General features: G+C 45.1%; 1 protein-coding gene across 16 annotated transcripts in view; it reads left to right on the forward strand.

Moving 5' to 3' along the window:
* zmat5 (zinc finger, matrin-type 5) overlaps positions 1–26755 on the forward strand; it is a 331963-nt gene that overhangs the window by 52927 nt on the left and 252281 nt on the right. The window lies entirely within an intron of this gene.

The following is a 26755-nucleotide window of genomic DNA, read 5'->3' on the forward strand; positions in this document are numbered from 1 at the left end:
TTTAAGAGAATTTCTTCCCCATTGCTAGTGCTAATTAAGGCCTTACAAATTATCTAGCAGTAGAAACTGTTCATATGAATATAGCTTGAATGCATTGTGCTCCCCAACTGACCTGGAGTTTTTTCAAGAAGGGGTTGCCAAGATATGAAAGCAGCATTAGCACCCAGGGAATAAATGTTCAGGAGCAGAGGTGCAGCCCCCAGAGACTTGGGGGCATGCTGGGCACAGGCCATGTAAATAACAAAAATGTTTGGTTCTGGTTCTGGTTGCGATTAAGCTGTACAGTGGAGCTCCATCTCAAAAATCAATGGGGCAAGTCAAGAGTGAAATCAACTAATATGAGCATATGAATCCCAGTTTATTTTATTTATGATTTATTTCAAATGAAAAAATGTTATTTTCTGGCCAAGCACAGCAGTCAGTGAAGGGAATGCGCTCTGCACCAGCACCATGATACTTCAATAGCAATTTTCCCTTCAGACTTTTGATTCTTGTCTAACTGAAATATATTTAACTGCATACAGAATTTCATTAGACAATATTTCATTCTCATTAACAAATGCATCTTGAAACTTTGGAATGAAGGCTTAGATGATGATAATATATGAAAACTTGTAGAGATGATAAGATGAGAAGAATGAACTATGCTACCCCATGAACTGATTGTTCAAATGCAGAAACGTAAATGTGCCAAATGCTATTTAAAAAATTTACAGCTCTGCTCAGCTTCCTAGTTTCTCGCACTCACAGCTAAATTAACAGCTTTGGCCATTACTTGACTAACTGAATATTGTTAAGCAGGTTTAGAGGCATGAAATGAGCTTATTGGGGTGTAATGTGAAGCAAAGTACTGCAACTGTTGGAAATCTGTGAAAAACAGGAAATGCTGGAAACCCGCAGTAGGTCAGTAAGTGCGATCTCTGCTGACCGAGTAAGGTGTGCAACTATCGCAACTTAAGGTTATTGCACAGCACTACTGTCTAACTGCTCCCTGCAAATTTGGTGGCAGGTTGTTATGGGGTATTGCTGGCCAGCAGAATGGCTTTAAGTCTCTGTGTGCAGAGTCTTGAAATAGCTGAAGTCCCTCCCTGGCACACAGGCAATCCTTTGAGGGGCCTAGGTGGAGAGGGAGGAAATGCACACACGTTTAGAGGACGGTTTTTCATCTAATCTAATCTTTTGCTTTATCCCAAGCACTGGGCAGTCCAGCATCTGGATAACCAGCGATTTGAATTGAGAGTAAGCACTCCAATGTGGATTAAGTCCACCTCATCGCTGTTTCCAGCTGAACACCTAGTGTATCAAATCCAGGAATGGCAGACACTTCTAAGTGGGTGCCCAATGACACTTGTGAAAGAAAATAGTTTTTTTTTAATTCATTCATGGGATGGGGGTGTCACTGGCTAGGCCAGCATTTATTGCCCATCCCGAATTGCCCATGGGAAGGTGGTGGTGAGCTGCCTTCTTGAACTGCTGCAGTCCATGTGGGGTCGGTACACCCACAGTGCTGTTAGGAAGGGAGTTCCAGGATTTTGATCCAGTGACAGTGAAGGAACGGCTATATAGTTCCAAGTCAGGATGGTGTGTGACTTGGAGGGGAACTTGCAGCTGGTGGTGTTCCCATGCATTTGCTGCCCTTGTCCTTCTAGTTGGTAGAAATCACAGGTTTGGAAGGTGCTGTCTAAGGAGCCTTGGTGCGTTGCTGCAGTGCATCTTGTAGATGGTACACAATGCTGTCACTGTGCGTCAGTGGTGGAAGGGGTGAATGTTTGTGGATGGGGTGCCAATCAAGCAGGCTGCTTTGTCTTGGATGGTTTCAAGCTTCTTGACTCTTGTTGGAGCTGCACCCGTCCAGGCAAGTGGAGAGTATTCCATCACGCTCTTGACTTGTGCCTTGTAGATAGTGGACAGGCTTTGGGGAGTCAGGAGGTGAGTTACTCGCCGCAGGATTCCTAGCCTCTGACCTGCTCTTGTAGTCACGGTATTTATATGGCTACTCCAGTTCAGTTTCTAGTCAATGGTAGCCCCCAGATGTTGATATTGGGGGATTCAGTGATGGTAATGCCATTGAATGTCATGGGGAGATGGTTAGATTCTCTCTTGTTGGAGATGGTCATTGCCTGGCACCTGTGTGGCATGAATGTTACTTGCCACTTATCAGCCCAAGCCTGATTATTGTCCAAGTCTTGCTGCATTTCTATATGGACTGCTTCAGTATCTGAGGAGTCACGAATGATGCTGAACATTGTGCAATCGTCAGCAAACATTCCCACTTCTGACCTTATGATTGAAGGAAGGTCATTGATGAAGCAGCTGAAGATGGTTGGGCCCGGGACACTACCCTGAGGAACTCCTGCAGTGATGTCCTGGAGCTCAGATGATTGACCTCCAACAACCACAAACACCTTCCTTTGCGCTAGGTATGACTCCAACCAGCGGAGACTGTTCCCCCTTATTCCCATTGACTTCAGTTTTGCTAGGGCTCCTTGATGCCATACTCGGTCAAATGCTGCCTTGATGTCAAGGGCAGTCACTCTCACCTCGCCTCTTGAGTTCAGCTCTTTTGTCCATGTTTGAACCAAGGCCTTAATGAGGGCAGGAGCTGAGCGGCCCTGGCGGAACCCAAACTGAGCATCACTGAGCAGGTTATTGCTAAGCAAGTGCTGCTTGATGCCACTGTTGATGACACTTTCCATCACTTTACTGATGATTGAGAGTAGACTGATGGGGTGGTAATTGGCCGGGTTGGACTTGTCCTGCTTTTGTGTACAGGACATACTTGGGCAATTTTCCACATTGCAGGGTAGATGCCAGTGTTGTAGCTATACTGCAACAGCTTGGCTAGAAGCACGGCAAGTTCTGGAGCACAGGTCTTCAGTACTATTCCCGGAATATTGTCAGGGCCCATAGCCTTTGCAGTATCCAATGCCTTCAGTCGTTTCTTGATATCATGCTGAGTGAATTGAATTGGCTGCAGTCTGGCATCTGTGATGCTGGGGACTTCAGGAGGAGGCCGGGATGGATCATCAACTCGGCACTTCTGGCTGAAGATTGTTGCAATTGCTTCAGCCTTATCTTTGCACTGATGTGCTGGGCTCCCCCATCATTGAGGATGGGGATATTTGTGGAGCCACCTTCTCCAGTTAATTGTTTAATTGTCCACCACCATTACGGCTGGATGTGGCGGGTCTGCAGAGCTTAGATCTGATCCGTTGGTGATGGGACCGCTTAGCTCTGTCTATCGCATGCTGCTTACGAAGTTTGGCGTGCAGATAGTCCTGTGTTGTCGCTTCACCAGGCTTACACCTCATTTTGAGATATGCCTTGTGCTGATCCTGGCATCCCCTCCTGCACTCTTCATTGAACTAGGGTTGGTCTTCTGACTTGATGGTAATGGTAGAGTGGGGTATATGCCAGGCCATGAGTTTACAGATTGTGGTTGAGTACAATTCTGCTGCTGCTGATAACCCACAGCACCTCATGGATGCCCAGTTTTGCATTGCTAGATCTGTTTGAAATCTATCCCATTTAGCACGGTGGTAGTGCCACACAACACGATGGAGGGTATCTTCAATGTGAATGTGGGACTTAGTTTCCACAAGGACTGTGCTGTGGTCACTCCTACCAATACTGTCATGGACAGATGCATCTGTGGCAGGCACATTAGTGAGGACGAGGTAAAGTATGTTTTTCCCTCTTGTTGGTTCCTTCACCACCTGCCGCATACCCAGTCTAGCAGCTATGTCCTTCAGGGCTCGGTCAGTAGTGGTGCTACCGAGCTACTCTTGGTGATGGACATTGAAGTCCCCCACCCCGAATACATTCTATGCCCTTGCCACCCTCAGTGCTTCCTCCAAGTGGTGTTCAACATGGAGGAATACTGAGTCATCAGCTGAGGGAGGGCCATAGGTGGTAATCAGCAGGAGGTTTCCTTGTCCATGTTTGACCTGATGCCATGAGACTTGATGGGGTCCGGAGTCAATGTTGAGGACTCCCAGGGCAACTCCCTCCCGATTGTATACCACTGTGCCGCCACCTCCGCTGGGTCTGTCCTGCCGCTGGGACAGGACATACCCGGGGATGGTGATGGCAGTGTCTGGGACATTGTCAGGTCTGATTCGTTGAGTATGACTATGTCAGGCTGTTGCTTGACTAGTCTGTGGGACAGCTCTCCCAACTTTGGCACAAGCCCCCAGATGGTAGTAAGGAGGACTTTGCAGGGTTGACAGGGCTGGGTTTGCTGTCGTCGTTTCTGGTGCCTAGGTTGATGCCAGCTGGTCTTTACGGTTTCATTCTTGTTTATTGACTTGGTAGTGGTTAGATACAACTGAGTGGCTTGCTAGGCCATTTCAGAGGGCATGTAAGAGTCGACCACATTGCTGTGGGTCTGGAGTCAATGTAGGCCCGACCAGGTAAGGACAGCAGATTTACTTCCCTAAAGGACATTAGTGAACCAGATTGTTTTTTTAAAAAAATCGACAATGGTTTCATGGCCATCACTAGACTAGCTTTTTAATTCCAGATTTATTAATGAAATTCAAACTCCACCTTCTGCTGTGGAGGGATTTGAATCCATGTCCCCAGAGCAATACCCTGGGTCTCTGGGTTACTAGTCCAGTGACAATACCACTACGCCCCCACCTCCCCTACTAGTGCTGTACTTTGTGGTTCACCTGTAGGTGCTTCATGATATGTCTGACTACAATGATATAAAAAGTGCACATTCTCTGCCAGCTGCTGCAGGCTGCTCATTGTTGAATCAAAAGATGTCAGAAAGGACTTCTGATCTTACATCAACTTGTTCTAAAGGCCCAGTAAATACCTATTCCTTGCTCATACAAAAGATATATGACACAACTCTTGCCTTGCTTGCTCTTTGGTATTCCTTTCTTGCTGCAATGAGTTGCTACTCCTCACTTCTGAGTTGTACTCTCCTCAAACTCACAACCTACATTCCCTGGGGTGCTCAGATCTGTGCTGGTCCTTGTGACGGGCCGTATGCTTGACACAATCTACTGAGATGTGCCAAGCTCCATGGTGCTGCTTGGCTTCCCTATTGGCGGAGGAAAAGAAAGATGAATTACATTTCCTGAAACAATGCTTTGAAAGAGAAGCAAGATCATAAGGCAGGTACCTACTTCGCAAAGTTAGCCCCTACCGTGAGGATTAAGAAAATGAATTATTGCAGGAAGGATAATAATAAGTGGCCCATGATTGTTGGTTGATCACATCAAGCTTTAGTCTTGCATTCACCAACTGCCTCCATGGATTCTTGGCTGGGGATATCTGATATTGCAACAGTTACTTTGGTGTAGCAGGTTCTTTGAATGTCCTGGCCCTCTATCAGTGTACTGCCTTGGCTGGAAAGCAGAATGAATTGATTAAGATGTTAGGAACTGCCTGAGCACCCAAGTAGCAGCCTTATGTCCAGTCCACCTCTGTCCTTGGCCAGGCCTTTGAAAAGTAACTTGTTTGTTGTTTTGCTGGCAATATTCTCTGAGTTGAACTTTAAACTGCTATGCAACATATGTTACATGAAAGGGTGTTGTGATATAGGGTAAGTTTTCTCTAAATGCTATTCCCCAGAGAGAATAAGAAATGAACATGGAGATTTGGTTCATGTCTTCCATCAGGTCATCCACTTTGGACTGTAGGAGGATAGATTAATTTCTAAATGGTAAAAAGCTAGGAACTGTGGAGGAGCAACAAGAGTTGGATGGCCACAGAACTCATTAAAAGCTAGTGGATAGGGTGCAAAAATAATTTAAACAGCTCATGGCATATTTTCTCTTGTCTCAAGGGTCAGGGATACAAAGTGGTGGAAGTTATGGTACAGTTATGTAAAGCTCCACTTGGACTGCATCTGATGTATGGTGCTCAGTTCTGGGCATACTGCAACTTGGGAAGGATATATTAGATTTGGAGGAGGGTGCAACGCAGATTCACCAAAACGATACCAGGGCTAAAAGGGTTAAATTGCATAGACTAGGCTTGTATCCACTTGCATATAGAATATTAATGAGTGTACTAATTGAAGTGTTTAAGATGATTAAAGGATTTGATATGGTTGATAGAAACAATTTCCTCTGGTGGGGTAATCCAGAAGAAGTGGACATAATTCTAAAATTAGAGTTAGGCTTCTCAAAGATGTTGTCAGGAAGCACAAAGGATAGCAGAGATCTGGAACTTTCTCCCCCCACAATCTGTGGGGTTAAATCAATTGAAAATTCAAAACTGAGCTAGATAGATTTTTGTTTGGCAAGGATATTAAGCTACCAGGAAAAGAAGCTCAATAATTTCCATCATCACTGTCTGCGGCGTATTATGGGTATATCCTGGCAGGACAAAATCACAAATGTGACATTCCTCTCAAAGGCAGAGCTTGCAACTGCGTTAGCACTATTCAAACAGAAGTGGTTTCGGTGGATGAGATAGGTCTGCAGGATGGAAGACGGTCGCATACCCAAGGACCCTCTGTGTGGTGAGGTAGTGCGGGGGAGGACAGGGGACCAGTGGGGAGCGCAAAGCTCACTTCAATTCTGCTTGCAAGTGTGACATTAAGGCCCTAAATGCCGACTGTCGCAACTGGGAGTCAGTAGCTCCCGAAAGAGGGAAATAGCGACACATCCTGTGGACTGCTGTGCACTACCACAATGACGGTTTAAAATAACTTTCCTTTCAGTGCAGCAGCTTTTTCGGGAGCAGCGTGTGAGCGAGTGAGCAGCTGGGAAAGTCAGTTTGAAAGTAAATTTAATTTCCTTTTGTTTTTCGGCGGAGGCCAGGGGGCTGCTGGGTAAGTAAAACACTATATATTTGGGCGGTTTCTGAACCCGAGACACCACACTTGTAGTGTCTCCCACCCGCCCTCCTCCTCTAACCAAAAAAAAAAGGACTCGGTGGGGTGTTTATAAGGTAAGGCTTTTTCGATTTCTCTGGTTTTATTGTGATTGGTAAAAACTTTTCGTTCCTTTTTCATTTAACTAAGTTTAAACTTAAGATTAAAAATGGCAGGAGATCTCAGACCCATATCATGCTCCTCTTGCTCAATGTGGGAGCTCAGGGACATGGCTGATGACCCTGTCTCCTTCACGTGCAGGAAGTGTGTCCAGCTGCAGCTCTTGTTAGACCGCATGACGGCTCTCGAGCTGCGGATGGACTCACTTTGGAGCATGCGCGATGCTGAGGAGGTCGTGGATAGCACATTTAGTGAATTGGTCACACCGCAGATTAGGATTGCTGAGGGAGAAAGGGAATGGGTGACCAAAAGGCAGAGAAAGAGCAGGAAGGCAGCGCAGGAGTCCCCTGCGGTCATCTCCCTCCAAAACAAGTATACCGTTTTGGATACTGTTGAGGGAGATGGCTCACCAGGGGAAGGCAGCAGTAGCCAGGTCCATGGCACCGTGGCTGGCTCTGCTGTTCAGAAGGGCGGGAAAAAGAGTGGAAGGGCTATAGTCGTAGGGGATTCGATTGTAAGGGGAGTAGACAGGCGGTTCTGTGGTCGAAAACGAGGCTCCCGAATGGTATGTTGCCTCCCAGGTGCACGGGTCAGGGATGTCTCAGATCGGCTGCAGAACATTCTAAAGGGGGAGGGTGAACAGCCAGTTGTCATTGTGCACATAGGCACTAATGATGGAGGTAAAAAACGGGATGAGGTCCTACAAGCAGAGTTTAGGGAGTTAGGAGCCAAGTTAAAAAGTAGGACCTCAGAGGTAGTAATCTCAGGATTACTACCAGTGCCACGTGATAGTCAGAGTAAAAATGAAAGAATAGTCAGGATGAATGTGTGGCTTGAGAGATGGTGCAGGAAGGAGGGGTTCAGATTTTTGGGACATTGGGACCGGTTCTGGGGGAGGTGGGACTATTACAAATTGGACGGTCTACACCTGGGCCGGACTGGAACCAATGTCCTTGGAGGTGCTTTTGCTAACGCTGTTGGGGAGGGTTTAAACTAATGTGGCAGGGGGATGGGAACCAATTGAGGTCAGTTGACAGTGAGGAGGTAGTAACAAAAGCCTGTAAGAAACTAGATAATGAAGTCAGTGTGACTAAGGGGAAGAGCAGGCAGGGAGCAGATGATGAATATAAAGGGACTGGTGGTCTGAGGTGCATTTGCTTTAATGCAAGAAGTGTAGTTGGTAAGGCAGATGAACTTAGGGCTTGGATTAGTACCTGGGAGTATGATGTTATTGCTATTACTGAGACTTGGTTGAGGGAAGGGCATGATTGGCAACTAAATATCCCAGGATATCGATGCTTCAGGCGGGATAGAGAGGGAGGTAAAAGGGGTGGAGGAGTTGCATTACTGGTCAAAGAGGATATCACAGCTGTGCTGAAGGAGGGCACTATGGAGGACTCGAGCAGTGAGGCAATATGGACAGAACTCAGAAATAGGAAGGGTGCGGTAACAATGTTGGGGCTGTACTACAGGCCTCCCAACAGCGAGCGTGAGATAGAGGTACAAATATGTAAACAGATTATGGAAAGATGTAGGAGCAACAGGGTGGTGGTGATAGGAGATTTTAATTTTCCCAACATTGACTGGGATTCGCTTAATGTTAGAGGTCCAGATGGAGCAGAATTTGTAAGGAGCATCCAGGAGGGTTTTCTAGAGCAGTATGTAAATAGTCCAACTCGGGAAGGGGCCATACTGGACCTGGTGTTGGGGAATGAGCCCGGCCAGGTTGTTGAAGTATCAGTAGGGGACTACTTTGGGAATAGTGATCACAATTCCGTAAGCTTTAAAATACTCATGGACAAAGACGAGAGTGGTCCTAAAGGAAGAGTGCTAAATTGGGGGAAGGCCAACTATACCAAAATTCGGCAGGAGCTGGGAAATGTAGATTGGGAGCAGCTGTTTGAAGGTAAATCCACATGTGATATGTGGGAGGCTTTTAAAGAGAGGTTGATTAGCGTGCAGGAGAGACATGTTCCTGTGAAAATGAGGGATAGAAATGGCAAGATTAGGGAACCATGGATGACAGGTGAAATTGTGAAACTAGCTAAGAGGAAAAAGGAAGCATACATAAGGTCTAGGCGGCTGATGAAAGACGAAGCTTTGAAAGAATATCGGGAATGTAGGACCAATCTGAAACGAGGAATTAAGAGGGCTAAAAGGGGTCATGAAATATCTTTAGCAAACAGGGTTAAGGAAAATCCCAAAGCCTTTTATTCATATATAAGGAGAAAGAGGGTAACTAGAGAAAGGATTGGCCCACTAAAGGACAAAGGAGGAATGTTATGCTTGGACTCAGAGAAAACGGGTGAGATTCTAAACGAGTACTTTGCATCGGTATTCACCGAGGAGAGGGACATGACGGATGTTGAGGTTAGGAACAGATGTTTGATTACTCTAGGTCAAGTCGGCATAAGGAGGGAGGAAGTGTTGGGTATTCTAAAGGGCATTAAGGTGGACAAGTCCCCAGGTCCGGATGGGATCTATCCCAGGTTACTGAGGGAAGCGAGAGAGGAAATAGCTGGGGCCTTAACAGATATCTTTGCAGCATCCTTAACCACGGGTGAGGTCCCGGAGGACTGGAGAATTGCTAATGTTGTCCCCTTGTTTAAGAAGGGTAGCAGGGATAATCCAGGTAATTTTAGACCGGTGAGCCTGACGTCAGTGGTAGGGAAGCTGCTGGAGAAGATACTGAGGGATAGGATCTATTCCCATTTGGAAGAAAATGGGCTCATCAGTGATAGGCAACATGGTTTTGTGCAGGGAAGGTCATGTCTAACCAACTTAATAGAATTCTTTGAGGAAGTGACAAAGTTGATTGATGACAGAAGGGCTGTCGATGTCATATACATGGACTTCAGTAAGGCGTTTGATAAGGTTCCCCATGGCAGGCTGATGGAGAAAGTGAAGGCGCTTGGGGTCCAAGGTGTACTAGCTAGATGGATAAAGAACTGGCTGGGCAACAGGAGACAGAGAGTAGCAGTAGAAGGGAGTTTCTCAAAATGGAGACGTGTGACCAGTGGTGTTACACAGGGATCCGTGCTGGGACCACTGTTGTTTGTGATATACATTAATGATTTGGAGGAAAGTATAGGTGGACTGATTAGCAAATTTGCAGACGACACTAAGATTGGTGGAGTAGCAGATAGTGAAGGGGACTGTCAGAGAATACAGCAGAATATAGATAGATTGGAGAGTTGGGCAGAGAAATGGCAGATGGAGTTCAATCAGGGCAAATGCGAGGTGATGCATTTTGGAAGATCCAATTCAAGAGTGAACTATACAGTAAATGGAAAAGTCCTGGGGAAAATTGATGTCCAGAGAGATTTGGGTGTTCAGGTCCACTGTTCCCTGAAGGTGGCAACGCAGGTAAATAGAGTGGTCAAGAAGGCATACGGCATGCTTTCCTTCATCGGACGGGGCATTGAGTACAAGAGTTGGCAGGTCATGTTACAGTTGTATAGGACTTTGGTTCGGCCACATTTGGAATACTGCGTACAGTTCTGGTCGCCACATTATCAAAAGGATGTGGATGCTTTGGAAAGGGTGCAGAGGAGGTTCACCAGGATGTTGCCTGGTATGGAGGGCGCTAGCTATGAAGAGAGGTTGAGTCAATTAGGATTATTTTCATTAGAAAGACGGAGGTTGAGGGGGGACCTGATTGAGGTGTACAAAATCATGAGAGGTATAGACAGGGTGGATAGCAAGAAGCTTTTTCCCAGAGTGGGGGTTTCAATTACTAGAGGACACGAGTTCAAAGTGAAAGGGGAAAAGTTTAGGGGGGATATGCGTGGAAAGTTCTTTACGCAGAGGGTGGTGGGCACCTGGAACGCATTGCCAGCGGAGGTGGTAGATGCGGGCACGATGGAGTCTTTTAAGATGTATCTAGACAGATACATGAATGGGCAGGAAGAAAAGAGATACAGAAGCTTAGAAAATAGGCGACATGTTTAGAGAGAGGATCTGGATCGGCGCAGGCTTGGAGGGCCGAAGGGCCTGTTCCTGTGCTGTAATTATCTTTGTTCTTTGTTCTTTGACCAGTTGCTACAGCAGCTTGGCAACAGGCACTAACGTCAAAAACAACAACTCATAGCGTCACTTGGCAGCTTCATGTGCAGTACTTGTGGCAGAACCTGCCTCTCAAGGATTGGCCTTCACAGCCATCAGCAAAGGTGCACCAAGAGAAGACACCCCACCTAAATGGATTTTTTGCTGTGTGTCCATCATCTTTCGTAGATGGAAGGATTTCAACCAGGCAAAGGTTTTAAGGAATATGGAGCACGTGGGTAAATGGAGCTGAGCAGTGTTCCCTCTAAGCTGCATGCCTGCAACCTGAAAGTCCATGCGCAGGCCGCACACAACTCAGTCTCTTTAAATTACTGCATGGGCCACGCACTTATAGAAGAATCAGATGATTGACCTCCAACAACCACAACCATCTTCCTTTGCGCTAGGTATGAATCCAGCCAGCGGAGAGTGTTCCCCCTGATTCCCATTGACCTCAGTTCTGCTAGGTCTCCTTGATGCCATAATCGGTCAAATGCTGCCTTGATGTCAAGGGCAGTCACTCTCACCTCACCTCTTGAGTTCAGCTCTTTTGTCCATGTTTGAACCAAGGCTGTAATGAGGTCAGGAGCTGAGTGGCCCTGGCGGAACCCAAACTGAGCATCACTGAGCAGGTTAATGCTAAGCAAGTGCCGCTTGATGGCACTGTTGATGACACCTTCCATCACTTTACTGATGATTGAGAGTAGGCTGATGGGGCGGTAATAGGCCGGGTTGGACTTGTCCTGCGTTTGTATACAGGAGATACCTAGGCAATTTTCCACATTGCTGGGTAGCTGCCAGTGTTGTAGCTGTACTGGAACAGCTTGGCTAGGGGCGCAGCAAGTTCTGGAGCACAGGTCTTCAGTACTATTGCCGGAATATTGTCGGGGCCCATAACCTTTGCAGTATCCAGTGCCTTCAGTCATTTCTTGATATCACGCGGAGTGAATCGAATTGGCTGAAGTCTGGCATCTGTGATGCCGGGGACCTCAGGAGGAGGCCGAGATAGATCATTGTTGCAAATGCTTCAGCCTTATCTTTTGGGGATATTTGTGGAGCCACCTCTACCAGTTAATTGTTTAATTGTCCACCACCATTCACGAGCAAGAGCAACTTCATCTAGTCCCACTCCCCCACCTTTTACTAATAGCCCTGCAAAGTTTTTTTTCTCTGAAGTTAATTATCTAATTTCCTTTTAAAAGCCACGATTGAATCTGCCTCCACCACACTCTCAGGCACTGCATTACAAATCCTAACCACTCGCTGAGTAAAATCCTTTTCCTCATGTTGCCTCTGGCTCTTTTGTCAATCACCTTAATTCGGTGTCCTCTGGTTCTCAACTATTCCACCAATGTGAACAGTTTCTCCCTTTCTACTCAGCCCAGACTCTTCATGATTTTGAACACTTCTCCTCTCAACCTTCTGTTCTCTAAGGAGAACAGTATCCTTTCTATTGTACACAGTACTCCAGACATGGTCTACCCAGAGCTTTGATTAACTGTGTAGCTAAATATTGGAAATATTGGTCCCCGCCACAAATTCTGTTCCTTAGCCACTAACTTCCATTCCTCTCCTTGGAAATTCTGAGGCTGAATCAGACTGTTTGTAACCTTGGTGTCGTATTTGTCCCCAAGATGAACTTTTTACCAGATATCCGCACCATCGTTAAGACCGCCTACTTCCAGCTCTGTAATGTTGCCTGACTTTGCCCACGCCTCAGCTCATTTGCAGCTGGAACCCTCACCCATGCCTTTGTTACCTCTAGACTATTTCAATGGTCTCCTGGCCGGTCTCCCATCTTCTATGGCCACAAAGTTTAGCTCATTCCAAAACTCTGCTGCCTGCATCTTAATTCACACTAAGTCCTGTTCACCCACCACCTTGCTTGCTGACTTACATTGGCTCCTGGTTGAACAATGCCTCAATTTAAAACTTTTTATGCTTGATTTCAAATCCCTCCTTCCCCTCCCAACTCTGTAACCTCCTCCAGCCCTACAACCTTCCAAGATATCTGTGCTCCTCCAATTTTGTGCTATTGCACATCCCTGATTTTAATTGCTTCACCATTGGTGGCCATGCTTTCAATTGCCAAGGCCTTAAGTTCTGGAGTTCCCTCCCTAAATCTCTCCACCTCTCTACCTCTCTTTCCTCCTTTAAGATGCTCCTTAAAACCTCTTTGACCAATCTTTTGGTCATCTGACCTAATATCTCCTTAGTGTTAAATTTTGATTGATAACACTGCTGTGAAGTGCCTTGCGACGTTTTATTATGTTAAAAGCACTAGATAAATACAATTTGTTGTAGCAAAACTTCCTCCCCTTTTGTATTCTAGCTCTCTAGTGGTAAAAGCTAACATTTCATTAGCCTTATTGATGTTTTTTTGTACTTGACTACTACATTTTAGCCACTTGTGTACATGCAATTCTAAATCTCTTTTGACTTCCATTGTTCCAGCTTTTCACCTTTTAAAAAGTACTTGGATCCAAAATGGATGATCTCACACTTACCTGAGTTTAAATGCCACGCTTTGTCCCAATCACTTAAGTCATCAATGTTTCTTTGTAATTTTCTGACTGCAGCTCCAACAACACTTAAGAAGCTCATTGCCATCCAAGACAAAGCAGTCTGCTTGATTGGCACCCATCCACACATTCATTCCCTCCAGCACCAGCGCACAGTGGCAGCAGTGCGTACTATCTACAAGATGAACAGCAGTAACTCGCCAACGCTCCTTCAACGGATTTTACACCATCCCAGCGGGTCGGACGGTGGCGTGGGGGCGGTGTAAAATTGAGCGGGAGGTTCTGGGAGTCCTACCCGCCCCGCTCCCGCCTCCAGTCGTCTTTATGGCGGTCGGGCGAGTGGGAGTGGTGGGGGTGGGGAAACGGCCCACCTGCCCGAGACCAATCAAGGCCCTTAAATGGCCACTTAAGGGCCCTCGCCCGCCCCCACGGGTATTTTACCCTTGGCAAGCGGGCATGCTGGGGACGTGAAAGTCCGCCCAGCAATAGCTGCCGGCCTTTCCGCGCCCCGGGGGGGGAGTGGCATGGCAGTCGGGCACAGGGTGCCCGGTTGAGGTCCGCCCCCACTTCCCAAACCACCCCCAGGACCTGATGCCCCAAACGACCATTCCAGCCTCACCAGGGAAGGGCCGATTCCCCTGGTGAGGCATGCCCAACTTACCTTCGTTCCTGGATCCATCTGGTTGGCTGGGCTCCAGTCCCAGCAGTGGCCATCGCTCCCAGTAACGTTGCTGGGACTAAGAGCTGAGCTGAGACCTCCTCCCTCAAGTGGGTGGAAGTCCTGCCTCAGGACAGTTAAAGCCCGGGGACCTGTAAAATGCGGGACGGATCCCCGGGCCTAAGGTACAATCTAGCCCTATGTGTATTAATGGCTTAAGTAATAAAATAGACAGCCATATATCCAAGTTTTCCAATGACACAAAGATTGGTGGCATAGTAAGTAGTATAGATGGGAATTATTTTTAATTCGTTCTTGGAATGGGAGTGTCCTTGGAAAGGCCAGGATTTATTGCCCATTGCTAATTGCCCTCAAGAAGGTGAGCCGCCCTTTTGAATTGCTGCAGTCCAGGTGGTGTTGGTACACCCACAGTGTCGTTAGGGAGGGATTTTGAGGATGTTGACCCAACTCGCCAACGCTCTTTCAACAGCACCTTCCCACAATATCTACCACCTAGAAGAACAAGGGCAGAAAATGCATGAGAGCCCCACCACCTGCAAGTCCCCCTCCAAGTCACACACCATCATGACTTGGAACAGTATCACCATTCCTTCACTGTCTATGGAAGTAAATATCCTTGTAAAGATCATCTATAAATATATTAAGCACAGGGCAAGGAACAAGACTTTGAATTAATTAATCACATTTACATTATACAGCAAAGACCAGAAAATCACATTCTCTGCAGTGAAACAAGTTGACTACCTCTGTATCTCTAATTAAGTCATTCAAGAGATGAAGTAACACAAAGATTACAGCAGTGATCTTATTAATTTAAGATTTACTGAAGTGTACCTGAGAAATGAAAAACTGTTAAATAAGAAGTTCCCTGAGTTTGTGACCAAATTTAATCTTAATAGCCAATAGGCCCAGACTAATATCCTGAAGCAATGACATGTCAACAACCATGGTGATAAGGCATTTGGTGTAATAGATAAACAACATATTAGAATGGAATTTTAAAAATGGTAATTTGGCCCATTGGCCTAGCTTTGTCACTATTGGTATAGTTTAGACCCAAATAGCTAGTGATAGGTTTTAGATAGAGTCAAATGGGTGTCCACTGTTTGCTCTGAATTAGCTGACTGGTGGGATTGTAAAATGAGTGTAAATTAAAGGGATATGGACAATTAAACTAGAGCCCACGGCAAAAAATATGCAAGTCCTTGGAGAACCTCAATCCATTGTCAGCCTTTGCCAAGGCTGAAGGGGCAAAGGACAAAAAAGAAACAATAAAACAAAGAAATAAGGAATCCAAGGTGTATGCATGAGTCTGCAGGCAAATGATGATCTCAGTTATCAACCCTTGTTTGATACTGCAGGAGGTGGTTGCGAGGAGGGTAGCTGCCTGTGGCAGCCCAAGGCGTCATCCCTGTAGGTCAGCATTGCAGAATGTCTGCAAGGAATTGGAGCCAAGTTTCAGGTCACAGCTGACCATTACTGTCACTGGATGTATCAACCTCATGCTGCATCATAGTAGACAGCATCCCTGCAGCAGATGGTACATCTGTGTATCTGGCTCTCAGCCGAACAAGATTTTTGAAGAATGTGCCCCCTGGTCATTGACAGATAAGTTTCCAGGTTCTGCAGATATAGTTGATAGCATCTTCATGGATAGCAAATCAATTATTATAGCTTTGATGGCTAGGTTCTTTGAATTTTCATAATTTTGGATAAACTGGTTCAAGTTTTTTATTCAATGTAACAAGTGATTGAATTTGCAGATTTTGTATAGTGTTGATAATCGAATTTTAGCTGCTTGGGAACTGGAATTAATTACTTTCTGACAGCGTGAATTCAGTGTTATTTAAAAAAAATTCTATTAGTCAAAAAACATTGGGGGAATCTATACAGGAAATGTATGGAACTGGTTGGTTCAGTGCCAGTTCATAATTGGAAATATATCTACTGTTCTCCTTACATGCTAGCTTTGTTTCTGTCTCTTGCTCTCTAATCTGATTTTCTTCCTCTGTCCTGTAATTTTGTAATATTGCTGTTCTCCATCTCAGCTTGCTGCACATACTTACCTACCAACCTTTTTCATGCCATCTTTCGTACAATAAAGTTTCAGCCTTTAACTGAGTCTCTCCCAGTTGTACCCTCTGCCATATCACCTGCATCTGCTCTTACCTAATCCACATCATCACTGAAATCCTTATCCATATTTTTGTTACCTCCAGCTTTGACTTCTTTAACACCCTCCTAGCAGAGCTCCTGAGACTCACGAACTCCAATTCATTCCTGTACCATGCTACGCCCTTACCCCAATCTTTGATGATGTCCATTAACTCCCTAACTGCCCATGAATCGAACTTGGAATTTTCTAGTCCCTCCAAAGTGTTACCTCATTCCACTTATGAAACCTCCTCAACCCTACGTTCCATCTCATCACATGTCATTGAGTCCTCTTACTCTGGCCTGCTGTACACAACGCCCACCTTCCATTAACACCATTGGTGGCAGAGTCTTCAGCCATTTTGGTCCTTTTCTCTGGAACTCCTTCATAAACTTTCCACCTTGCTGATACTTTTCCAATCCTGAAAAGCCTTCTCAAGCTCCTTTTGACCGTGCTGTCTCTTAACTCTTCCACTGTTGCTTGACCTCCATTTCTCTTCTGTGAGACAACTCAGAATGTTTTCTACATTAAAGGTGCTATATAAGTGAAAATCGTTGTTGATATTGCTGCCACTGCAACATATTACAACTTACTCACCCCAAGTTAAAGACAGGGAGGGTTGATCTTCCTAGCCATGGGGCAAGCTGCTGCTATTAATTGTGATGTCATCAGTGCCAGGAAATTAGGTCTGGGAACTAAGGCCAGCAATACAGTAAGAAAGGTTGATAAAGAAACTAAGGGAATATGCAAAATGGCAGTTGTCCTTTCAAAATAACTTAATATAGGAAGCAAAATATGACTCAGTATGTGCTTACACCAAATTCCAACGTACTGAATGGAGTAGTTTTAAGACTCCAACTACAGTAGGCTAACTAATTCGCCCATTTTACATGGGTGCAAGAAATGAAGTTTGGCTGAACATTGTTAATTTTTACAGTTGGACCTCATTAACATAATTGCTTTTTGACAAGGAGGCTGATGATGGTCAGCAACGTAACTTCACTTTGTCCCAGTGTTTTTTTCTACTCTGCATTCTGGTGTGCAGTGACTTGGGCATGAGCCTAAAATCCCCCAGACTGCATTTGCCCATGATATGGTCCCACACTGCTCATGGAGCCTCACAATTTCAGGGCTAGTATGTTATTAATAACTGAAAGTCGAGGCGAATAGCCTAACTGTATTAAAGGGAGGCTGGGTAAGTACATGAAGGAGAAAGGAATAGAAGATTATGCTGATACTGTTAGATAAAGTAAGGTGGGAGAGTCTCATGTGGAGCATAAACACCGACTTGGACCAGTTGGGTTGAATGACCTGTTTCTGTACTGTAAAATTCTACATTAAAAAATACAATAACTTTAATTTGGGTTACTTACGTTTGAGGAATATTTTCAAAATCTTTCAGTTGTGACAATAATGTACTTTTTGTTAGGGTTGATTTTTAACTAATATTTTGTATCGCTAGAAACTGCATGTAAGGATTTAAGATCTAAGGTCACATCAAGCATTTTTCAATGGAAGGTCACTTAGCACTCAGACCGGATAGGTTTGGTGGATAGGGCTCTATAAGGTGTGAGTTCCTGGGACAAACACAATAGATTATCTGATATGTTACTTGTTTAATCAACCCAGTACCATAACGTTCATCACAAACATCCCTGCTGTTGGCTATCTATTCAATATTGGTGAATGGTTGTTTGATCTAATATAATTATGAGAGATTCAATCATCAGCTACCTATGTTTCAGTATTGTTGCAGAGGTGATCTCAAGCTATCTTTATAGAGAACAAAAATGAGACTGGAGCCTGGGGTGGTGCTTTTGATTGACAGGTTATCTGTCACCTTTTTCTGACAGACAGGGGAAGAAGGCTCTTGTTAAAGACCTTTCATATTGTACACCTTCTGATTGTTCATTATGCTAGAATCCTAGATTAGAACTAATTCTAATTGAAGATGTTTTAGGATTATTTGACTGTAAGTAAATTTTGGGAGATTCAAATGTTCGACCAAAGATCCTTTTTGATTTATATCTTTTGGTAATTATGAACTTTTGTTGTAATCATAAAGGTAAATGTATTGAGGGAAGGCATTCAGCCATCAAGCTCTTCCTTCCACAGAAACCTTAAATCTCTCCCTTCACAGTTTTTAACTGCCTCTTTAAAGATTCCAGAACATTTCCACCACTACCCTAACCGGAAGACTATTCCTTGTATTAACTACTCTTTGAGTGAAGCACTTCCTGACATGAATTCTGAACTTATGTTTTACAAGTTTGTACCTATCTTCCATATTCCCAGTGTGTGGTTTAACTTGAAGAGGTTATTGCTCAGGATTCACTTTTTACTCCATCTCTTATTCTATATACCTCTAATTTACCTCGTTTCAAGGCTGAAAAGCCCATTACCTCCCCATTCCCCCCACCCCCAACGCTTAACTTTTTAACATAATTTATTTGTGATTAGCCTTAAAATTTGCAGCATTTGCAGCTTTTTCTTTTTTTCTTCCAGATAAGATGTTAAATAACCATCTCAGGTGGGCACAAAAGATCCCCTGGCTCTATTTGAAGAAAAGCAGAAAAGTTCTTCAGTGTCCTGGCCAATATTTATTTTTCAATTAACATCAGTTTTTAAAAAAAACAGATAATCTGGTCATTATCACATTGTTGTTTGTGGGCCTTGCTGTGCATAAATTGTCTGCTGGTTTCCTACATTACAACAGTGACAACACACTTCAAAAGTACTTTATTGGCTGTGAAGCATTTTAGCATTCCTGAGTAAAGGCCTGCTACCCGGCGGGACCCGATGACATGTGTCGGGTTCGGGTCGGGCCGGGCCGCTCTTCCAGTTCCGACCTTCGGGCTCGGCTCGGGCCGGGTCCGGGTCGGACACACACAGTAAGAATTGCAGGTAAGTGTTTAAAGGAAAAAAACTTACCTGAGCTGCGAGTCCTGGACATCAAGCAGGGAAACTCTGAGTCTGCGCAGTGATCGTCTCTATGACGTCATCACGCTCATGTTGCATGCAGCTTCCTGAAGATTGGGAGTCGGAAGGTAAGTAAAGGCAGCATTGCAGGGGTCGGGTTGGCTCGGGGGAGAAAATGGAGGGACTCGGGCCGGGTCGGGCTGGGGTCTGATATGGTTCCGTCGGGATCGGGTTGGGGTTTTCTTTGGGTGACTTGAGCAGGCCTTTATTCCTGAGGTCCTTAAAGGTGCTCTCTAATTGCATGTTCTTACTTTCTTCTGATGATGTATCTTTACTTGTCAGTAATACATGAATTGAAGTTGTTCAATTCATTTATACAATAAGTTATCTATTAAATTTTGAACACCATGAGCAGTAATTGTGAATAATTCGGGGACCATGGACTAAACCTTCAAACAAAACAGAAAATCCACCATTATAGTCACTTAATTTAAAAAACAGAGGGAGAAAAGCTCCTCCCTTGCTTCAGAGTAATGTTCATTGTGATGTTTTATGGCCTCAAGGTAAAATGTGTCATGAAATGACATCTCATTTTGTGAGTTACCTGCTTGGGATTGAAATCACAATGCACTTTCTTCATGTCAAACAAGCTCAAGTAAACAGTAGAACAGAGAGTATCGGAGACTGTTTATTCTGTGGGGGAATGACTGACATGACTTGTGCCAAAAGGTAATACATCAGCAAACAAACAACACATTTCTTTTAAGTTCAACCTTGTGATTCAACAAGAAAATCACAAGCTTTTATAGTGGCAGGAAAATGTATGGCACAGATTTTTTTTCATTTCATTCATGGGATGTGCACCTCGTTGGCAAGGCCAGCATTTATTGCCCATCTCATGCCCGTCATGTATAAAGAGAAGCAATGACAAGATGACTTGAGAATCGACTGGGAGTAAAAAGAGTTTTTTTTTCATCGAAATCAATGTCATCAAATGTTCTAATGATGAATCAGTTCTCTATTTTGGGAATTTAGTTTTGTTAACTTTGCTACATGATTTTTGACTGAAGGAACTTGGCAAGTCCTCTGGATTTACAGAGAAACAAGAGAGAAAACAAAAATGTCAAGACTGAACTCTTTCTTTATTGAATTGAATCTGATCTGATGCTAACTTCACAACAACTCCCAAACTCAGGTATAATGTAATCTGCTAAACAGTCATTAAAGTGCCCCCTGTAAAAAACACCGAAAATATGCCATAATCAGAGAAGCACTAAAATTCTCTACTTTTTAGGGCTCAAGAATGACCATCTGAGGTTGTAGGGTTGGCTGCTGACAAATAGAAAATTGAAATATTAATGATTCTATTATCAAGTAATAAAGAAATCAATCCAACCAAGAACTGCTGTTCATCTTAAAACTTTGGCTTTTGAATTCAACCAGGTGCATTGAGCCATAGAGTCACCGAGACAGTATGGCACAGAAGGAAGCCATTTGGCCTATCGAGTCCATGCGGCTCACCACGGAGCAATCCAGTCAATTCCACTCCCCCGCTTGATCCCTGTAGTCCTGAAAGTTTATTTTCCTGAAGAGACCATCCAATTTCCTTTTGAAATCATTGATCATCTCTGCTTCCACCACCCTCGTAGGCAGCGAGTTCCAGGTCATTAGCATTCGCTGCATTGAAAAAGATCTTCCTCACATTCCCACTTTATTTCTTGCCCAGAACTTTAAATCTGTGTCCCCTAGACCTTGTACCACACAGCTTTTCTTTGTCAACATTATGTAAATCTGTCATAATATTATACACCCATATCAAATTTCTACTCAATCTCCTTTGCTCCAAGGAGAACATTCCTAGCTTCTCCAACCTAACCTTGTAGCTAAAATCCTTCATCCATGGAACTATTCTAGTAAATCTTCTCTCCATCCTCTCAAGGACCTTCACATCCTTCCTAAAGTGTGGTGACCAGAACTGGATGCAACACTCTAGTTGTGGCCTAACTAGAGTTTTCTAAAGGTTCAGCATAACTTCCCTGTTTTTGATATCAATACTTGTATTTATGAAGCTCGAGATCCCATATGCTTTGCTAACTACTCTCTCAATATGTCCTGCCACCTTCAATGATCTATGCACATGAACCCCCCCCCAGGACCCTCTGTCCCTGCACACTCTTTAGAACCGTGCCATTAAGTGTGTATTGCCTCTCCCTATCCCTTCTGCCAAAATGCATCATCTCACACTACTCTGTATTAAATTTCATCTGCCACTTGTCTGCCCATTCTGCTAGCCTGTTTATGTCCTGTTGCATTCAATGGATGTCCTTACTATTTGCCATACCTCCAAGTTTGGTATCACCGGCTAATTTTGAATTCCAATATCCAAGTCATTTATGTATATCAAAAAAGGCAGTGGTCCTAGCACTGACCCTTGGGGAACGCCACTGATTACCAGCTTCCACTCTGAAAAATGACCAATTACCATGACTCGCTGTTTTCTGTCCTTAAGCCAATTTATTTGTCCAAGCTGATAGTGACCCTCCTATGCCAGGATCCTCAATTTTGTTAACCAGCCTTTTATGTGGTAATTTATCAAATGCTTTTTAAAATCCATATAGACAACATCCATCGCGTTCCCCCTCATCAACCCTCGATGTTACTTCATCAAAAAATGTACTTGGTCGAATACAATCTGCCTTTTACAAATCTGTGCTGGCTCTCCTTAATTAACTCAAACCTTTCTAAGTGCCTGTTAATTTTTTCTCTGATTATTGTTTCTAACACCTTGCTCACCACTGATGTTAAAATGACTAGCCTAGAGTTACTAGGAATGTCCTTAAACCCTTTCTTGAACAAGGATGTCACATTTGCCACTTTCCACTCCACTGGCACCTCTCCCATATCTAGGTAAGATTGAAAATTATGGAAAGCCTCTGCGCTATCTCCACCCCCACTTCCTTTAGCAACCTGGGAGGCAAGCCATCCAGACTGGACGACTTACCCACTCTAAGCATAGCCAGCCTTTCCAGTACATCCTGCCAATCAATTTTCACCTCATCCATTACCTCTACCATCTCCGCTTGTACCAATATTTTGTCAGCATCCTCTTAGTAAACACCGATACAAAGTACTTATTAAGTATTCCAACCTTTCCTGTGTCTCTAAACAAATATCACCCTCTTAGGCCTCACCCAACTTCTTATTACCCACTTTTTACATGCTGGTAGAAGAATTTTGGAATTAAAACAAAAAAATGCTGGGAATACTCAGCAGGTCTAGCAGCATCGGTAGAGAGAGAAACAGTTAACATTTCAGATCAATGACCCTTCATCAGAACTGGGAAAAGTTAGAAATGTAATAGGTTTTAAGTAGGTCAAATGGGTAGGGGAAAAAAAGGAAGAGTATTTGTGAAATGGTAAGAGATTAGAAAGTGTAGATGGATGTAGGGTGTACAATCTGGCTTTCCTCGTCAATAAGTCACTGAAGGCTAACATGCAGGTGCAGCAAGCAATCAGGACGGCTAATGTTATGTTAGCCTTTAACGCAAGAGGGTTTGAGTGCAGGAGCAGTGAAGTCTTGTTTCAATTGTCTAAAACCTTGGTTAGACCGCACCTGGAGTACAGTGTGCAGTTTTGATCCCTTTACCTTAGGAAGGATATTATTGCCATAGAGGGAGCGCAACGAAGGTTCACCAGACTTGTTCCAGGATGGCAGGACTGTCCTGTGAAGAGAGATTGGGGAAACTGGGCCTGTATTCTTTGTGGGTGCGAGAGGTCATCGCATCTCTCTGGACAGCTACCGCATGCCTCAAACCGGGCAGCCCCTGGTCAGTAAGGTTCTGTCCCGCCACAGTCCACCTTCTTCAATGGGTGCTTGGAGCTCAGGGTCATTGCCTGACAAGTGGATTGTAACACTGCACCAAACAGCACGACAAAAAAAGGAAAGAAGGTACCAGCCCTTCGTTTTGCAGGCTGGAACGTCAGAACTCTATGTCCTGGCATGTCGGAAGACTTTACACAAATCAACGATTCTTGGATTCATTAACAACTCAATGTGGACATTGCAGCACTTCAGGAGACAGGCCTCCCTGCGAGCTGATCTCTAAGAGAGCAAGACTACACCTCCTACCAGCAGGGTAGGGATCCTGAAGAGCCAAGACAGCATGGAGTGGGCTTTGCCATCAGAAACTCTTTGCTCAGCATGATAAAGCCACCTTGAAATGGCTCTGAATGCATACTGTCCATCCGACTGCTCACCGCCTCTGGCCCAGTACACCAACTCAGCATCTATGCTCCAACACTCTGCTCCCCACCTGAAGCTAGGAACTCCATAATATCATTAGTAGCATCCCCAATAGCGAACACCTGTTCCTGCTGGGGGACTTTAATGCCAGGGTTGGGGCCGACCATGACTCATTGCCCTCCTGCCTTGGGCGCTATGGCATTGGAAGGATGAATGAGAATGGACAGAGACTGCTTGAGTTGTGTACCTATCATAACCTCTGCATCACCAACTCGTTCTTTTATACTAAACCCCGTCACCAGGTTTCATGGAGGCACCCAAGAGCACGTCGTTGGCACCAGCTGGACCTCATCGTTAGAAGGCCAGCCTCTTTAAACAGTGTTCAAATCACACGCAGCTTCCACAGTACGGACTGCGACACTGACCACTCCCTGGTGTGCAGCAAGGTTAGTCTCAAACCAAAGAAGCTGCATCACTCCAAGCAGAAGGGCTGCCCGCGCATCAACACGAGCAGGATTTCTCATCCACAGCTGTTACGTAAGTTTCTAAATTCACTTGAAAAAGCCCTTCAAAACACTCCCACAGGGGATGCTGAGACCACGTCAGAGACGCCATCTATGACTCAGCAATGACCACCTATGGCAAACGTGTGAAGCGGAATGCAGGCTGGTTTCAATCTCACTTTGAAGAGCTGGAGCCTGTCATTGCCGCTAAGCGCATTGCACTGCTGAACTACAAGAAAGCCCCCAGCGAGTTAACATCCGTAGTACTTAAAGCAGCCAGAAGCACTGCACAAAGAACAGCCAGGCACTGCGCAAATGACTACTGGCAACACCTATGCAGTCATATTCAGCTGGCCTCTGACACCAGAAACATCAAAGGAATGTATGATGGCATCAAGAGAGCTTTTGGGCCAACCATCAAGAAGATCACCCCCTCAAATCTAAATCGGGGACAAAATCACTGACCAATGCAAGCAAATGGACCGCTGGGTTGAGCACTACCTGGAACTGTACTCCAGGTAAAATGTTGTCACTGAGACCATCCTCAATGCAGCCCAGTCTCTGCCAGTCATGGATGAGCTGGACGTACAGCCATCAAAATCGCAACTCCGTGATGCCATTGATTCTCTAGCCAGCGGAAGAGCCCCTGGGAAGGACGGCATTACCCCTGAAATCATCGAGTGCCAAGCCTGCTATACTTTCAGCACTCTACGAACTGCTTTGCCTGTGCTAGGACGAGGGAGCAGTACCACAGGACATGCATGATGCCAATATCATCACCCTCTAAGAACAAGGGTGACTGCAACAACTACCGTGGAATCTCTCTGCTCAGCATAGTGGGGAAAGTCTTTTCTCGAGTCGCTTTAAACAGGCTCCTCTACGTTGCTTTCATTGATCTCACCAAAGCCTTTGACCTCGTCAGCAGATGTGGTCTCTTCAGACTACTAGAAAAGATCGGAATTTCACCAAAGCTACTAAGTATCATCACCTCATTCCATGACAATATGAAAGGTACAATTCAGCATAGCAGTGCCTCATCAGACCTCTTTCCTATCCTGCGTGGCATGAAACAGGGCTGTGTTCTCGCACCTACACTGTTTGGGATCTTCTCCCTGCTGCTCTCACATGCGTTCAAGTCTTCAGAAGAAGGAATTTTCCTCCACACAAGATCATATGGCAGGTAGTTCAACCTTGCCCGTCTCAGAGCGAAGACCAAAGTACGGAAAGTCCTCATCAGGGGACTTCTCTTTGCTGACAATGCTGCATTAACATCCCACACAGAAGAGTGTCTGCAGAGACTCATCAACAGGATTGCGGCTGCCTGCAACGAATTTGGCCTAACCATCAGCCTCAAGAAAACGAACATCATGGGACAGGACATCAGAAATGCTCCATTCATCAATATCGGCGACCAGGCTCTGGAAGTGGTTCAAGAGTTCACCTACCTAGGCTCAACTATCACCAGAAACCTGTCTCTCGATGCAGAAATCAACAAGCACATGGGAAAGGCTTCCACTGCTATGTCCAAACTGGCCAAGAGAATGTGGGAAAATGGTGCACTGACACGGAACACAAAAGTCCGAGTGTATCAAGCCTGTGTCCTCAGTACCTTGCTCTATGGCAGTGAGGCCTGGACAACGTATGTCAGCCAAGAAAGACGTCTCAATTCATTCCATCTTCACTGCCTCCGGAGAATCCTTGGCATCAGATGGCAGGACCGTATCTCCAACACCGAAGTCCTCGAGGCGTCAAACATCCCCAACATATTCACCCTACTGAGCCAGCGGCGCTTGAGATGGCTTGGCCATGTGAGCTGCATGGAAGATGGGGCAGGATCCCCAAGGACGCATTGTACAGCGAGCTCGTCTCTGGTATCAGACCCACCAGACGTCCATGTCTCCGCTTTAAAGACATCTGCAAGCGCGACATGAAGTCCTGTGGCATTGATCACAAGTCGTGGGAGTCAGTTGCCAGCGATCGCCAGAGCTGGCGGGCAGCCATAAAGGCGGGAAGAGACTTAGCAGTTGGCAGGAAAAAAGACAGAAGCGCAAGGGGAGAGCCAACTGTGTAACAGCCCCGACAACCAATTTTATCTGTAGCACCTGTGGAAGAGTCTGTCACTCTAGAATTGGCCTTTATAGCCACTCCTGGCGCTGCTTCACAATCCACTGACAACCTCCAGGCGCATACCCATTGTCTCTTGAGACGAGGAGGCCAAGAAGGTTCTCGAGTTTCGTAGAATGAGAGGTGATTTCATTGAAACCTACAAAATACTTAAAGGGATAGACAGGGTTGATGCAGGTAAGATGTTTCCCCTAGTTGGGGAGTCTAGAACCAGGGTACACAATTTCAAAATAAGGGGAAAGCCATTTAGGACTGAGATGAGGAGAACTTTCTTTACTCAGTGGGTTGTGAATCTTTAGAATTCTCTACCCCAGAGGGCTGTGGAAGCTCAGTCATCATAGAGTCATACAGCACAGAAACAGGCCCTTTGGCCCATCGTGTCTCTGCTGGCCATACAGCACCCAACTATTCTGATCCCATATTCCTTCAGTTGGCCCGTAGCCCTGTATGCTATGGTATTTCAAGTGGTCATCTAAATACTTCTTAAATGTTGTGAGGGTTCCTGCCTCCACCACTTCTTCAGGCAGTGCGTTCCAGATTCCAACCACCCTCTGGGTGAAAAAATGTTTCCTCAAATCTCCCCTAAACCTCCTGCCCCTTACCCTAAATCTA

This window comes from Heterodontus francisci, chromosome 23 (genome assembly GCF_036365525.1).
Source record: "Heterodontus francisci isolate sHetFra1 chromosome 23, sHetFra1.hap1, whole genome shotgun sequence".
NCBI lineage: Eukaryota > Metazoa > Chordata > Chondrichthyes > Heterodontiformes > Heterodontidae > Heterodontus > Heterodontus francisci.